The 14251-nt window shown below is 44.0% G+C and overlaps 1 protein-coding gene across 2 annotated transcripts in view; it reads right to left on the bottom strand.

Annotated features, from left to right (window-relative positions):
• The window catches only part of LOC141073481 (uncharacterized), a 349087-nt gene that overhangs the window by 179543 nt on the left and 155293 nt on the right, over nt 1-14251 (bottom strand). The window lies entirely within an intron of this gene.

Genomic DNA, 14251 nt, shown 5'->3' on the forward strand with positions numbered 1-14251 from the left:
TCCAAAATCTTGTAAGGTCCAATAAATCTAGGCTTAAACTTAGGAGAAGCCACCTTCATAGCAATATTTTTTGATGATAACCACACCATATCACTAACCTTAAACTGGGGACCAATGGTCCTATGTCGGTTGGAAAACGGCTGGGCCTTTTCCTGGGAGAGAGATAACTTATCCACCACTTGGTCCCAGATCTGGTGCATTCTCTCCACCACAGTGTCAACACCTGGGCAGGCAGAGGGCTCCACCTGCCCTGAAGAAAATCGAGGATGAAACCCAAAGTTACAAAAAAAAGGTGACATCAAAGTGGAAGAACTAGCTCTATTATTTAGAGCAAACTCGGCCAAGGGCAAAAATGAAACCCAATCATCTTAATCAGCAGAAATAAAACATCTCAAATATGACTCCAAGGTCTGGTTTGTTCTCTCTATCTGCCCATTGGTCTGAGGGTGAAAAGCAGAGGAGAAGGACAACTGAATTCCCAGCTTGGAACAGAAAGTTCTCCAAAATCTAGACACAAACTGGACTCCTCTGTCAGATAAAATGTTCTCAGGAATCCCGTGCAAGCGAACCACCTGTTGTAAAAACAGGGGCACCAACTCAGAGGAAGACGGCAACTTAGGGAGTGGAACAAGATGAACCATCTTAGAGAACCTATCACAAATCACCCAAATAACAGTCATCCTTTGAGAGACAGGCATATCAGAGATGAAATCCATTGAAATATGGGTCCATGGCCTCTTGGGGACAGGCAAAGGCATCAACAACCCACTAGAGCGAGAACACGATTTAGACCGGGAGCACGTCCCACAGGACTGCACAAAATTCCTGACATCACGAGACAAGGAGGGCCACCAAAAAGACCGACTCACCAGATCTCTAGTACCAAAAATACCTGGATGACCAGCCAAAGCAGAGCAATGAACTTCAGACATCACTCTCTTCTTCCACTGGTCAGGAACATACAACTTTCCACTGGGACAACGCTCAGGTTTGTCCTCCTGGAACTCTTCCAGAGCATGTCTCAAATCGGGCGAGATGGCAGAAAGAACTACCCCTTCGCCTAAGATGGTAGCAGGCTTGGTCACCACAGGAGAATCAGCAAAGAAGCTCCTAGAGCGGGCATCTGCCTTGACATTCTTAGTTCCAGGAAGAAAAGAAACCACAAAATCAAAACGTGTAAAAAACAAGGCCCACCTAGCCTGTCTAGGGTTCAAGCGCTTAGCCGACTCTAGGTAAATCAAATTCTTGTGGTCAGTGAGGACCACGACTTGATGCTTAGCTCCCTCTCCTCAAATGCCCATTTCATGGCCAACAGTTCCCGATTCCCGACATCATAGTTACGTTCAGATGGAGAGAACTTTCGGGAAAAGAAAGCACAGGGATTCATTTTAGATGTTACAGGATCCTTTTGGGACAAAACAGCTCCTGCACCAATCTCAGAAGCATCCACCTCTACCTGGAACGGAAGTGAGACATCAGGTTGCCGCAAAACCGGGGCGGAGGTGAATCTTCGCTTCAGCTCCTGAAAGGAAGAAACAGCCTCCGGAGACCAATTTAACACATCAGCACCCTTCTTAGTCAAAACAGTCAATGGCTTGGCAATACTAGAAAATTTTGCTATAAATTTCCAATAAAAATTAGCAAAACCCAAAAACTTCTGGAGGGCCTTCAAAGAAGTGGGCTGAACCCAATCGTAAATGGCCTGTACCATGGCTGGGTCCATTTCAATAGCTGACGGGGACAAAATAAATCCCAAAAAAGAAATCCTCTGTACTCCAAAAAGGCATTTAGATCCTTTGACATACAGGGAATTCTCCCTCAAGATCCGGAACACAGTCCGAATATGTTCCACATGAGAATCCCAATCCTTGGAGAAGATCAAAATATCATCCAAATAGATAATCAAAAATTTATCGACAAAATCTCGGAAAATATCGTTCATGAAGCACTGGAAGACAGAAGGGGCATTAGTGAGCCCAAAAGGCATCACCAGGTACTCAAAATGTCCCTCCGGAGTATTAAACGCCGTCTTCCATTCATCCCCATGCTTAATGCGAATAAGATTATACGCCCCCCTGAGGTCAAGCTTGGTAAACCAGCAAGCACCTTTAACCCTGGAGAATAGATCAGAAATCAGGGGTAACGGATACTGATATTTAACAGTAATTTTGTTGAGGGCGCGATAATCAATACAAGGTCTTAATGATCCATCCTTTTTGGCTACAAAAAAAAAAACGGCACCTAAGGGTGACGAGGATGGTCTAATATGACCCTTCTCCAACGCCTCCTTAATATAGGATCGCGTAGCCTCGTGCTCGGGTACAGATAAATTGAAGAGCCGACCCTTGGGAAATTTACACCCCGGGCTCAGTTCAATTGCACAGTCATAACTCCTATGAGGAGGCAGAGACGCAGACTCATTCTCACTAAATACATCATAAAAGTCCGCCAAATAATCAGGAACATCATGCGACTGAGGAGAGGTGGAAAACACCGGAGCCTCACTAAAGGCACACCGACAACCCCAACTCACCACAGACACAGATTTCCAATCCAAAACTGGATTATGAATTTGTAACCAGGGAAACCCCAGAACAATAGTATCATGCAGATTATGCAACACCAAAAATCTGCAATTTTCTTGATGGCCTGGGGCGACCCGCATTACCACCTGGGTCCAAAACTGAGGTTTATTTTTAGCCAAAGGAGTAGCATCAATCCCCCTCAAAGGGATAGGCGTCTGCAGAGGTGTCATCGGAAATCCACAACGTTTAGCAAAATCCAAGTCCATTAGGTTTAGGGCTGCTCCCGAATCCACAAAAGCCTTGGCGGAAAATGTGGACAGGGAGCAGATCAGAGTAATAGCCAGAAGAAACTTAGGTTGAACACCACCAACAGAAAACGTGTGTGCAAAGCGTTTCTCTCGTTTAGGACAGACAGAAATAATATGCGAGGCATCTCCACAGAAAAAACACAACTTATTACGCCTTCTGAACTCCTGACGCTGCTCTCTGGAGAAAACTCTTATCACATTGAATAGGTTCAGACATTTGTTCAACAGGTGGCAACACCTCTCGTGCAGCTTTGCGTTCGCGCAAACGCCGGTCAACCTGAATGGCTAATGACATAGAATCGTCAAGACCAGAGGGAACAGGAAATCCCACCATAGTATCTTTTACGGCTTCTGACAACCCCTTCCGAAAGAGAGCAGCCAAGGCATTATCATTCCAGGTAGTAAGTACTGCCCACTTTCGGAATTTTTGACAGTACAATTCTGCAGAATCTCGACCCTGGTTCAATGCCAGCAGGGTCTTTTCAGCCTGATCAATGGCATTAGGTTCATCATACAACAACCCCAAGGCCTGAAAAAATGCGTTCACATTAGTCAGAATAGGATCATCAGGTTTCAAAGAAAACGCCCAATCCTGGGGATCTCCACGCAGCAAAGAGATGACAATTTTAACCTGCTGCGCGGAGCTCCCTGACGAGTTAGGCTTCAAGGCAAAAAATAATTTACAATTATTTTTGAAATTCAAAAATTTAGACCGATCCCCAAAAAATACATCAGGTGTAGGAATCTTTGGTTCAGCAGCATGTGAATGAGCAAGGTAGGCGGAAATTCCCCGCACTTCCGCAGCGAGCTGCTCCACACGATCAGACAATTGCTTTATCTCCATTGAGAGAAAAAAAAATTCCCCCTACGGCCTCAGAGATATAGAGGAAAAAATATACACACTTTTTTTTTTTTTTTTTACAATTCTTTCCTGCTATTGAGTACCCTAGGATCTGCGGTATGGCTGGTGATTCTGTTATGATTGAGTCACCGTAGGAGGCAGACACAAAAATAGACGCTACGTCCAGAAAACCAGAGAAGTTGGCAACTATCAGATTGCAGACCCCTGAACCTATCAACACAACTAGCAGTAGCCGTGGGGAGTTCCTACGATGCCCTAGACCCCTCGATCACAGCCGGAGAGATAAATAGCCTAAAGACAGAAAAGGAAATCTAAACTGCCCCAGAGCAGACCCCAAAGTAAAAGGCAGCCCCCAACATATAATGACGGTGAAGCAAGATGAAAAAACACTCACACAGATAGAAAGATAGGCTGAGCAAATGATGGGGCCCAAGCTAACTATACAGAACAGGAAAGGAAGGTTGCTGTCTGCAATCTGCCAAAACCCTCTCAAAGACATAAGCCAACAAGCTGATATGAAAAAAGACCCTGAAGCAGCTAGGCTTCAAAAACTAAATCAGCACTCAGGTATTTTCAGAAGACAGAGCTAAAGGAATTCAGCACACCCCAGCAGGGAATGGCAGAAATCCAGAAAAACAAGGCAAAACAAAGTCAAAGGACAAATGCAAAAAGCCGAGCAGAAAACTTAGCTTTAGAAGAGCAGGAATTCAGACTGGTCTCCAAGGATCCCACAGAGAAATCACCCGCAGGGCAGAAGGGCGTCGGCAGCCTTATATCCAGTCAGTAACTCCACTCAGCCAGTCATCATCATCAGGCCCAGGTGTTTGATAATCAGGCTCACTACCTTTCTTCACCAGAAGAGGGAGCTCCTCGGGCCTCAGTAGTGAAGGGGAAAATGAACTCACAACACAAGAGTGTCTATAAAACTGACATGTTGTTTGTTATCTATCTTCATATTATGACACTATTGTGGGACTATATCTAATGTGTCCTGCCCTGACCCTTTAATCATTTTTGTATTTCTATTTTTCGGCATTGGGGGCGATATATGTCAGCAGACTGCGCGCTATCTGATGAGCCCGGTCTGATTGTCCGGTGAGCGTCTTGTATGCTCCATGGCAACAGCTAGAGGGGGATATGACATCATGCGACCGGAAGTTCCGGCGCCATTTTGGGTGCGCTCCAGTGCTGAGCGCCTTTGAAGGGGTCCCCGCTAATTTTGTCAGGTAAACAGAGTTCCGGATGATCGGGTAACTACTGAGGCATGATTTACATCACATGACCGGAAGTCCCAGCGCCATCTTGGATGCGCTCCAGTGTGGAGCGCACGCTAAAGTTTAACTCTTGTTAGCGGCGGAACACCGGACTATCAGGTACATTTGGATTGCACATATGGGCTCTAATTATCTACACCTTTTCACTAATTGGGCCACCAGATGGTGGGTGGCGCGTTAGCATTATCATGGCGGTTATTTAAATCCGCTTGGTCTGACCTCTGATGCTTCCATTATCAAAATATCAGGCATGGAGCAGCAACAATATCGGTGAAAGCATTGGTTATTCCTCCTGATGAACCGCTACGGCGGGGAAACGCGTTGAGGGTTCTCCATAGACATGATAAGTGACCGATCTTTATAATGTATCTGATTGTTTATATCCCCCTGAGTGAGGGTTCTTTATGGGCATAAGAAGGGACGATAACAGTCTTTATAGTGTATCTGATTATTTATATCTCACTGAGTGGAGGTTATTATGTACCTTACCATGTGAAGATTTTTTGTGTCACATTGATATATGTACCTCTATTATGAGGCATCTTTAGAAACATGAGAAGTGACCAATCTTTGTAATTTACTGCCTGTATCCCCTTTAGCGGGAAGAACAATGTACCTTGCTATGTTAGGGTATTTATGTCATTTAGTATCATGATATGGAATTTTTACTATTATATTTTTGTTTGCATTAGCTCTAGGGCATTTTGTTGTCTTCATCTCTGCACTATTTGATATATTGTTTTCCTTCCTGTGATATCAGGGACTGTTAGGGAAGTGAGGGACAGTCCTCTTTGAGTGGGGGTGCCAATATCGTACTATTTAGGGTGCCAACCTCCACGGCTAGGAAGGTATCAGCGAGGCCTAATATAGGGCTGTGCAGCACTTTAGACAAGGTCTTTTTTCAATTCAATTTTTTGGCATTTGCCAGGTCTTTTTTGCACTGGGAAGGTGTTTTTTTAACAAAGTAAGGTAATCTTCTCTGATGAATGTAATTTTCAGCTTTGCCCAACACCTGGTCATCTAATGGTTAGAGAGAGACCTGGAGAGGCATACAAGCTACAGTGTCTTGCACCAACTGTGAAATTTGGTGGAGGATCAATGATGATCTGGGGATGCTTCAGCAAGGCTGGAATTGGGCAGGTTAATCTTTGCGAAGGATGTATGAATCAAGCCGCATACAAGGTTATCCTGGAAAAACAGTTGATTCCTTCTGCTCACGCAATGTTCCCCAACTCTGAGGACTGTTTTTTTCCAGCAGGACAACGCGCCATGCCACACAACTAGGTCAATCAATGTGTGTATGAAGGACCTTTGTCAGAGCCATCATGATGGCTCTGACAAAGATCTTACAGATCGAAACGCGTTGCCGTGTCCGTGTGTATGGCATACTATGAAGATGACATAATTTTAATGTTGAAATAAAGAAGAAATTTTTTTACACGCAGCTGGAACTAATTGCTTTTTCCTATTGATCACACGTCAGTCCAGACGGAGCTCCGAGGTCTGCGGTCTACATTTGGTGAGCTGGCTTTTGTTTGTTTTTAGTGTATGAAGGACCACCACATCAAATCCCTGTCATGGCCAGCCCAATCTCCAGACCTGAACCCCATTGAAAACCTCTGGAATGTAATCAAGAGGAAGATGGATAGTTACAAGCCATCAAACAAAGAAGAACTGCTTAAATTTTTGTACCAGGAGTGCCATAAAGTCACCCAAAAGCAGTGTGAAAGACTGATGGACAGCATGCCAAGGCGCATGAAAGCTGTCATCATAAATCAATATTTTATGGAATAACCATGATTTTTAAACTTCCCGAGTTAAAACATTAGTATTGTTATTTCTAAATGATTATGAATTGGTTTTCTTAGCATTATTTGAGGTCTGCAAGCACTGCGTTTTTTTGTTATTTTGACCATGTCTCATTTTCTGAATAATACAAAATTTAGTTCTTGGAAATCCGAAGACATGTCAGTAGTTTATAGAATAAAAGAGCAATTTATATTTTACTCAAAAATATACCTATAAAGAGAAAAATCAGACAAACTGAAAATTTTGCAGTGGTCTCTTAATTTTTGTCAGAGCTGTATATGTTACAGGTATCATCAACCTAATGCATACTAAATAATGTAAGCAAAAATCAAGAGAGAAAGAAGTACGCAAATCCATATGGTTTGCATAAAAGATTTCGCCGTTTATCACACACCACCAGGCCGGGATTGAAGTTCAGCGGCACCAATCACTTATCAGTCTGTTTTTTTATCCCCATCCACAGCTCCTGCACGGTGTGCGTTTTTTTCCCCCAAGCAGATGATTTTCAGAACAGTCTGGAAGGACAATGCAACAATACACTTTCCGCTCAGGGCCAGCCACCAATATTTTTACTCAGTGGGCAGATAGGGAGATATAAAGTTCCTGCCTGTGCTTACCTGTCAACATATTGGTGGTTATGTTTACATTGACACTGATGGTTTTGCACAGTGCACTTGTGATTTTGTGCTCAACATGTTCGTGCAGGGAAGGGATGGCCCACCTGGAAAAGTAGTTGCGACTGGGAACCACCTACTTTGGTTCCCGTGATCCCAATGTATTGATACAACCTTGATAAATCACTTGTGAGGCCAAATCTAGAATATGGGATCTAGTTTTGGGCTCCGCATTGTACATAGGATATTCAGAAGTTAGAGTCACTTCAAAGGCGGGCAACTAGATTATTACAAGGGATGTTGACCTCTCATATAATGAGAGGTTGGAAAAGTTGGTCTTGTTTAGCTTAGAAAAATGTACTACCCAGCCACACACCGGTTACATTTTCGAGATGTCTGGAACGGGTTAAATGCTTTCCAGGATCGTGACCTGTTCTAGCATCCCAGGTTGAGGATACGTAGAATGGCTAGTAGGAGCCAGGTAGCAAAGTCATGTTTGATCTCAATGTGTAGCAGGGGGTTCTTCCTGATCCTACAGCACCAAAACCGCCTTCCTTGATACAACCTTGATAAATCACTTGTGAGGCCAAATCTAGAATATGGGATCTAGTTTTGGGCTCCGCATTGTACATAGGATATTCAGAAGTTAGAGTCACTTCAAAGGCGGGCAACTAGATTATTACAAGGGATGTTGACCTCTCATATAATGAGAGGTTGGAAAAGTTGGTCTTGTTTAGCTTAGAAAAATGTACTACCCAGCCACACACCGGTTACATTTTCGAGATGTCTGGAACGGGTTAAATGCTTTCCAGGATCGTGACCTGTTCTAGCATCCCAGGTTGAGGATACGTAGAATGGCTAGTAGGAGCCAGGTAGCAAAGTCATGTTTGATCTCAATGTGTAGCAGGGGGTTCTTCCTGATCCTACAGCACCAAAACCGCCTTCCTAGGACAGTACATTAAGAAGTTATGACCCATCTTAGGTTTTGGAGTTTTTAGCTGCTAGATAAAAGGGGAGAGGTTTTCAGTCCAGCCCAGGTGGCAGGAGGGGAGTAATAATAAGGGGTTAAATACTCGTGTAAAGCATGGCCTTTTTATTTTTTCCGGGGAGGTAATGACGAAATATCGTGTAGGGAGAAGTCAAGGAACAGAGGGGACCACCAGCCTTGGGCTACTCTTTTATCTTGATCCATGTCCATGTTCTCAGCTGAACTCTGCATTCTATCGGGGCTCGTTTCTGTCCAAATATAATCCCATTAATGGACCAGGCTTATGTCTGACGAGGAACTGGTGGCAGTCCAACCAGGCTGATCAGGCGCTGTTTCAGTCGTGTAAGTGAAAGGGGGCTCTCAGTCTGTCAGGGTTTTGAACGGGTGCATGGGCCACATCCTAATGTAGCTAAAGAGAAAAACAGCGGGCACAGCTAGATAGTATACATATCTAATAGCCAGGGTGCTACCATTGCGCCCATAACATAAGTATATGAAAGAAAAAAGAAGGCACAAAAAGAGGTGCACTCTCCAGGTATAATCGTGAAAAAGTCTTTATTGTAACAAAAAGAAGTGCACATACATATATCTAAAACCACATTTAAAAACACTAAAACCACAGACAATATGGCTGTAATGATTCATGATGACACATGTATGCATAAATAATACCAAGTACCTTACAACAATAGTGGTGCTTGGAGGTACAGTATATACTCATGTATAAGCCGAGATTTTCAGCCCATTTTTTTGGGCTGAAAGTCCCCCTCTCGGCTTATACACGGGTCATATACCTGGGGGTCGGTGGGGGAGGTGGAGCGGGGGTGTCAAAGATTATACTTACCTGTCCTGCCGCGGTCTCTGCAGCCTCGCTTCTCCACTGTCTCTCCCTTCCTGTCTTCAGCGGTCACGTGGTACCGCTCATTACCACTCATGAATATGCGCATATTCATGAGTGTAATGAGCGGTACCATGTGACCGCTGAAGACAGGAATGAAGACAGTGGTGAAGCGAGGCTGCAGAGACCGCGGCAGGATGGGTGAGTATAGCGATATTCACCTGTCCCCCGGTCCATTGCTGCTCACTGCTGTCTCTGCTGCATCCTGTGTGACGTTTAGGCAGCAGGGGGCGCGGTGACGTGATTAGTGCGCGCCGCCCCTCTGCTGGCTGAACAGTCACTTACACAAGAAGCGGCAGACAGCGGCCATGGACCCAGGAGAGGTGAGTATGGCTTTTTTTTTTTGCAGCATATGGGGGCATATTCTATGGAGCAGCATATGGGGGTATAGTCTATGGAGCAGCATATGGGGCATATTCTATTGGGCAGCATATGGGGGCATATTCTATGGGGCAGCATATGGGGGCATAGTCTATGGAGCAGTATATGGGGGCATAGTCTATGGGGCAGCATATGGGGGGCATATTCTATGGAGCAGCATATGAGGCATATTCTATGGGGCAGCATATGGGGGCATAGTCTATGGAGCAGTATATGGGGGCATAGTCTATGGAGCAGTATATGGGGGCATATTCTATGGAGCAGCATATGGGGCATATTCAATGGGGCAGCATATGGGGGCATATTCTATGGAGTAAGATATGGGGGCATAGTCTATGGAGCAGTATATGAGGGCAAATTCTATGGAGCAACATATGGGGGCATAGTCTATGGGGCAGCATATGGGGGGCATAAACTATGGAGAAGCATATGGGGGCATATTCTATGGAGCAGCATATGGGGGCATAAACTATAGAGCAGCATATGGGGGCATAAACTATAGAGCAGCATATGGGGGCATAAACTATGGAGCAGCATATGGGGGCATAAACTATGGAGCAGCATATGGGGGCATAAACTATGGAGCAGCATATGGGGGCATAAACTATGGAGCAGCATATGGGGGCATAGTCTATGAATTCCACCCTCGGCTTATACATGAGTCAATAAGTTTTCCCAGTTTTTTGTGGCAAAATTAGGGGGGTCGGCTTATACAAGGGTTGGCTTATACACGAGTATATACGGTATATGATATTAATAAACACCAAGCCACTTATAAAATAGTAGTACTTGAAGATGCATAATATAAGTAAAATACCATAAATAATGCCACATAAGTGGTAGGAACTACATATAACCTACCTACAAATATACCGTACATATGTCAACATGGTAGATACAAATAATATCACCAAAAGAATGGAAAATCACAGCCTGTCATGCAACCCAATATAAGCACCTTTTATCACCCAGAAATATCAGCTTAGTATGCTTTTAGATAAAGAGAAAAATACTTGCCAGGTGCTTAATGTAGAGCCATGTAGACCATTCCTATGTGTATCTCTACCTTGTGTAGCTTTGTCAGGGGGAGAGATGGTGTAATATGCCAAAAGTCTGATTTAAATAGAGGTAAGTGCACCGATGTTACCAAGATCGTCAACACCTGTGTTGGCGGCCCAGGAAAAAAGTTCTGACAGCCATATGCGCTGGATTTATTAATTGCTGTGGTGCCGGTCAGCGTGCGGGTCACCATGCGTGTCTTGCACCGGAAATGGACTAGTACGCATGCGCAAAAGGCCAAGAAGATGGAAAAACACGTAAGTTATCGCGTTGCTTGTCAGCTTGAATGTCATTATGCGTTCCAGAAGCCAAAGGTATTACATAGCGCATGCGTCGAAAGTTGAAAGTTAAAGCCTGATAGCTCCGCCTCATCATAATGCCACGCGTGCGTAGAAAGAAGCTGTACGCTGCGCAATATGTCAAAAGAAGCGGAATATATTAAATTAGCCTTATACTGCCAATAACAATAGGCACTGCTCCTATAAAGAAGACAGCATCAGGTCTATGTAAAATCTGTACCACTGATTAAAGTAAATGTAATAAATAAACTTATCATTGCAAAAAAATCCTAACATGAGATACCCAGTACCCCCACATTTAAACGGTGCTAACACTATCAATACTCTATGGTGGTAACCTATCTAATGATAATTGATGTAACACAGCAACTTATACACTATCTAACCATAGTCAGTGATAAAGCATACAAGAACCAAAACAAACATGATCCTGAAACCCACAATGACTACCCTGGGGGGGCTAAAGGACCATATACTAAATCACGGCATCAAGAACCCTGTGGATAACAGGTCTTCATGAATGCCGTGACGAGCTACCGTGTTAAGCTTGTAAATCCACCTAGCCTCCAATCTTAACCCCTTTTTGACATCAGACGTACTATCCAGTCCACGGTACACGGGTACGCATGACCGGGTATGGGATAGTACGTCTAAGCGATCAGCGGCACCCCCGGGGGGGAGTGCCGCTGATTGCGGCCGGGTGTCAGCAGATTATCACAGCTGACACCCGGCATTGTGTGTCAGGGGCGGTCACGGACCGCCCCCGGCACATTAACTCCTGGCACATTGCGATCAAACATTATCGTAGTGTATCGGGGGATTAGGGAACAATCGTGCAGGGAGGGGGCTCCCTGCGTGCTTCCCTGAGACCCCCCCGAGCAGCGTGATGTGCTGCGCTGCTCGGAGGGTCTCCTTCCCTGCAGGGAGCAGGCACCGAGAAAGCCTGCTGCAGTGCCTGTGTCAGATCACAGTGATGTCCCACACTGGGACAAAATAATAAAGTAAAAAAAAGTAAAAATAATTTATAAAAAATCCCTAAATAAATACAAAAAAAATTCCCTAAATTATTCATTTTTTGGAAATAAAAAAAACAAAACAATAAAAGTACACCTATTTAGTATCGCCGTGTCTGTAAGACCCGCCCTATAAAACTGTCCCACTAGTTAACCCCTTTAGTGAACTCCTTAAAAAATAAAAATAAAAAACAAAGCAAAAAACAATGCTTTATCATCATACCGCCGAACAAAAAGTGCAATAAAGACGTATATAATAAACATGGTACTGCTGAAAACATCATCTTGTCCCGCAAAAATTGAACTGCCATACAGCATCATCAGCAAACAAATAAAAAAGTTATAGCTCACATAATAAAACGATGCAAAAATAATTATTTTATATAAAATTGTTTTTATTGCATAAAAGCGCCAAAACATAAAAAAGACATAAATGAGGTATCACTGTAATCGTACTGACCCGAAGAATAAAACCGCTTTATCAATTTTATCGCAAGCGGAACTGTGTAAATGCACCCCCCAAAAGAAATTCATGAAATGCTGGTTTTTCATTCATTCTGCGTCCCAAAAATCAGAATAAAAAGCAATCAAAAAAAGTCACGTGCCCGAAAATGGTACCAATAAAAACGTCAACTCGTCCCGCAAAAAATAAGACCTCACATGACTCGGTGGGTCAAAATATGGAAAAATTATAGCTCTCAAGATGTGGTGATGCAAGAACTATTTTACAATAAAAAGCGTCTTTTAGCGTGTGACAGCTGCCAAACATAAAAACCGTTATAAATAGTAAGTCAAACTCCCCGTTATCACCCCCTTAGTTAGGGAAAAATAATGAAATGCAAGTGCCCACAGAAAACTGCCCACATTTTGCCCCCTATAAAGTAATATTGCCCTCTGTGTGCCCCTTTGACAGTCACGGTAACCTGAGTTCCCCTATAACAATAAGTGCTCACTTTACATTTATTAATGTCCAGAGTCCCCCCTGTACAGCTCCCCTATACACAGTATAATGCCCCCTCACTGTATACTGTATATACTGACCCCTTACTATCAGCGAAACTTTTTGATGGCTCCAACACTGTATGATAATGATAACAATAATACATTTTATTTCTATAGCGCCGACATATTCCGCAGCACTTTACATTTCGGAGGGGACTTGTACAGATGATAGACATTACGGCATAATAATAATCACATACAGTAGATTATAACAGATACCAAGAGGAATGAGGGCCCTGCTCGCAAGCTTACAATCTATGAGGAAAAAAGGGGAGACACGAAAGGTGGGTGGTAACAGTTGCCCTGATTGTATGGACCAGCCATAATGTTAAGTGTGTAACAGTACAAACACAGAGGGCTAATGGATGTATAAAGCATATGGGAACATGAAGCGGGGAACCTGGTTATGGTAAAAACTTTTGGCTGTGCCACACAGGGATAGATTAGGTTAATGTGTTGAGGCGGTAGGCCAGTCTGAATAAATGAGTTTTCAGGGCACGCTTAAAATTGTGGGGATTGGGGACTAATCGTATTGACCTGGGAAGTGCATTCCAAAGAATTGGCGCAGCACATGTATAGTCTTGGAGACGGGAGTGGGAGGTTCTGATTATTGTGGATGCTAACCTCAGGTCATCAGCAGAACGGAGGGCGCGGGTAGGGTGGTATACTGAAACAAAGGAGGAGATATGATGGCCCCCTAGATAGCATTAATATAGCATAGTACACCAGATAGTCCTCAATACAGTATAATGCACTCCCCATAGGCAGACTCTATAGCATAATGCAGCCCCCCCATAAGCAGACTGTAATGTAAGGCAGTACCCTCCCATAGGCAGACTGTAATATAAGGCAGCACCCCCCATAGGCAGACTGTAATGTAAGGCAGCACCCCCTATAGGCAGACTATAATATAAGGCAGCATCCCCCCATAGGCAGACTGCAATGTAAGGCAGCACCCCCCATAGGCAGACTGTAATTTAAGGCAGCACCCCCTCATAGGCAGACTTATAGGTAAGGCAGCACCCCCCAATAGGCAGAATTATAGGTAAGGAAGCCCCCCCAATAGGCAGAATTAAAGGTAAGGAAGCACCACCCATAGGCAGACTTATAGTTAAGGCAGCACCACCCCATAGGCAAACTGATAAGTAGGGCACCCCCCATAGGCAGACTGTAAAATAATGCACCCCCCATAAAAATAAATAAATACTCACCTCTCTTG

Source organism: Dendrobates tinctorius, unplaced genomic scaffold, assembly GCF_039654945.1.
Source record: "Dendrobates tinctorius isolate UK_male_01 unplaced genomic scaffold, ASM3965494v1 ptg000014l, whole genome shotgun sequence".
Taxonomy (NCBI): Eukaryota; Metazoa; Chordata; class Amphibia; order Anura; family Dendrobatidae; genus Dendrobates; species Dendrobates tinctorius.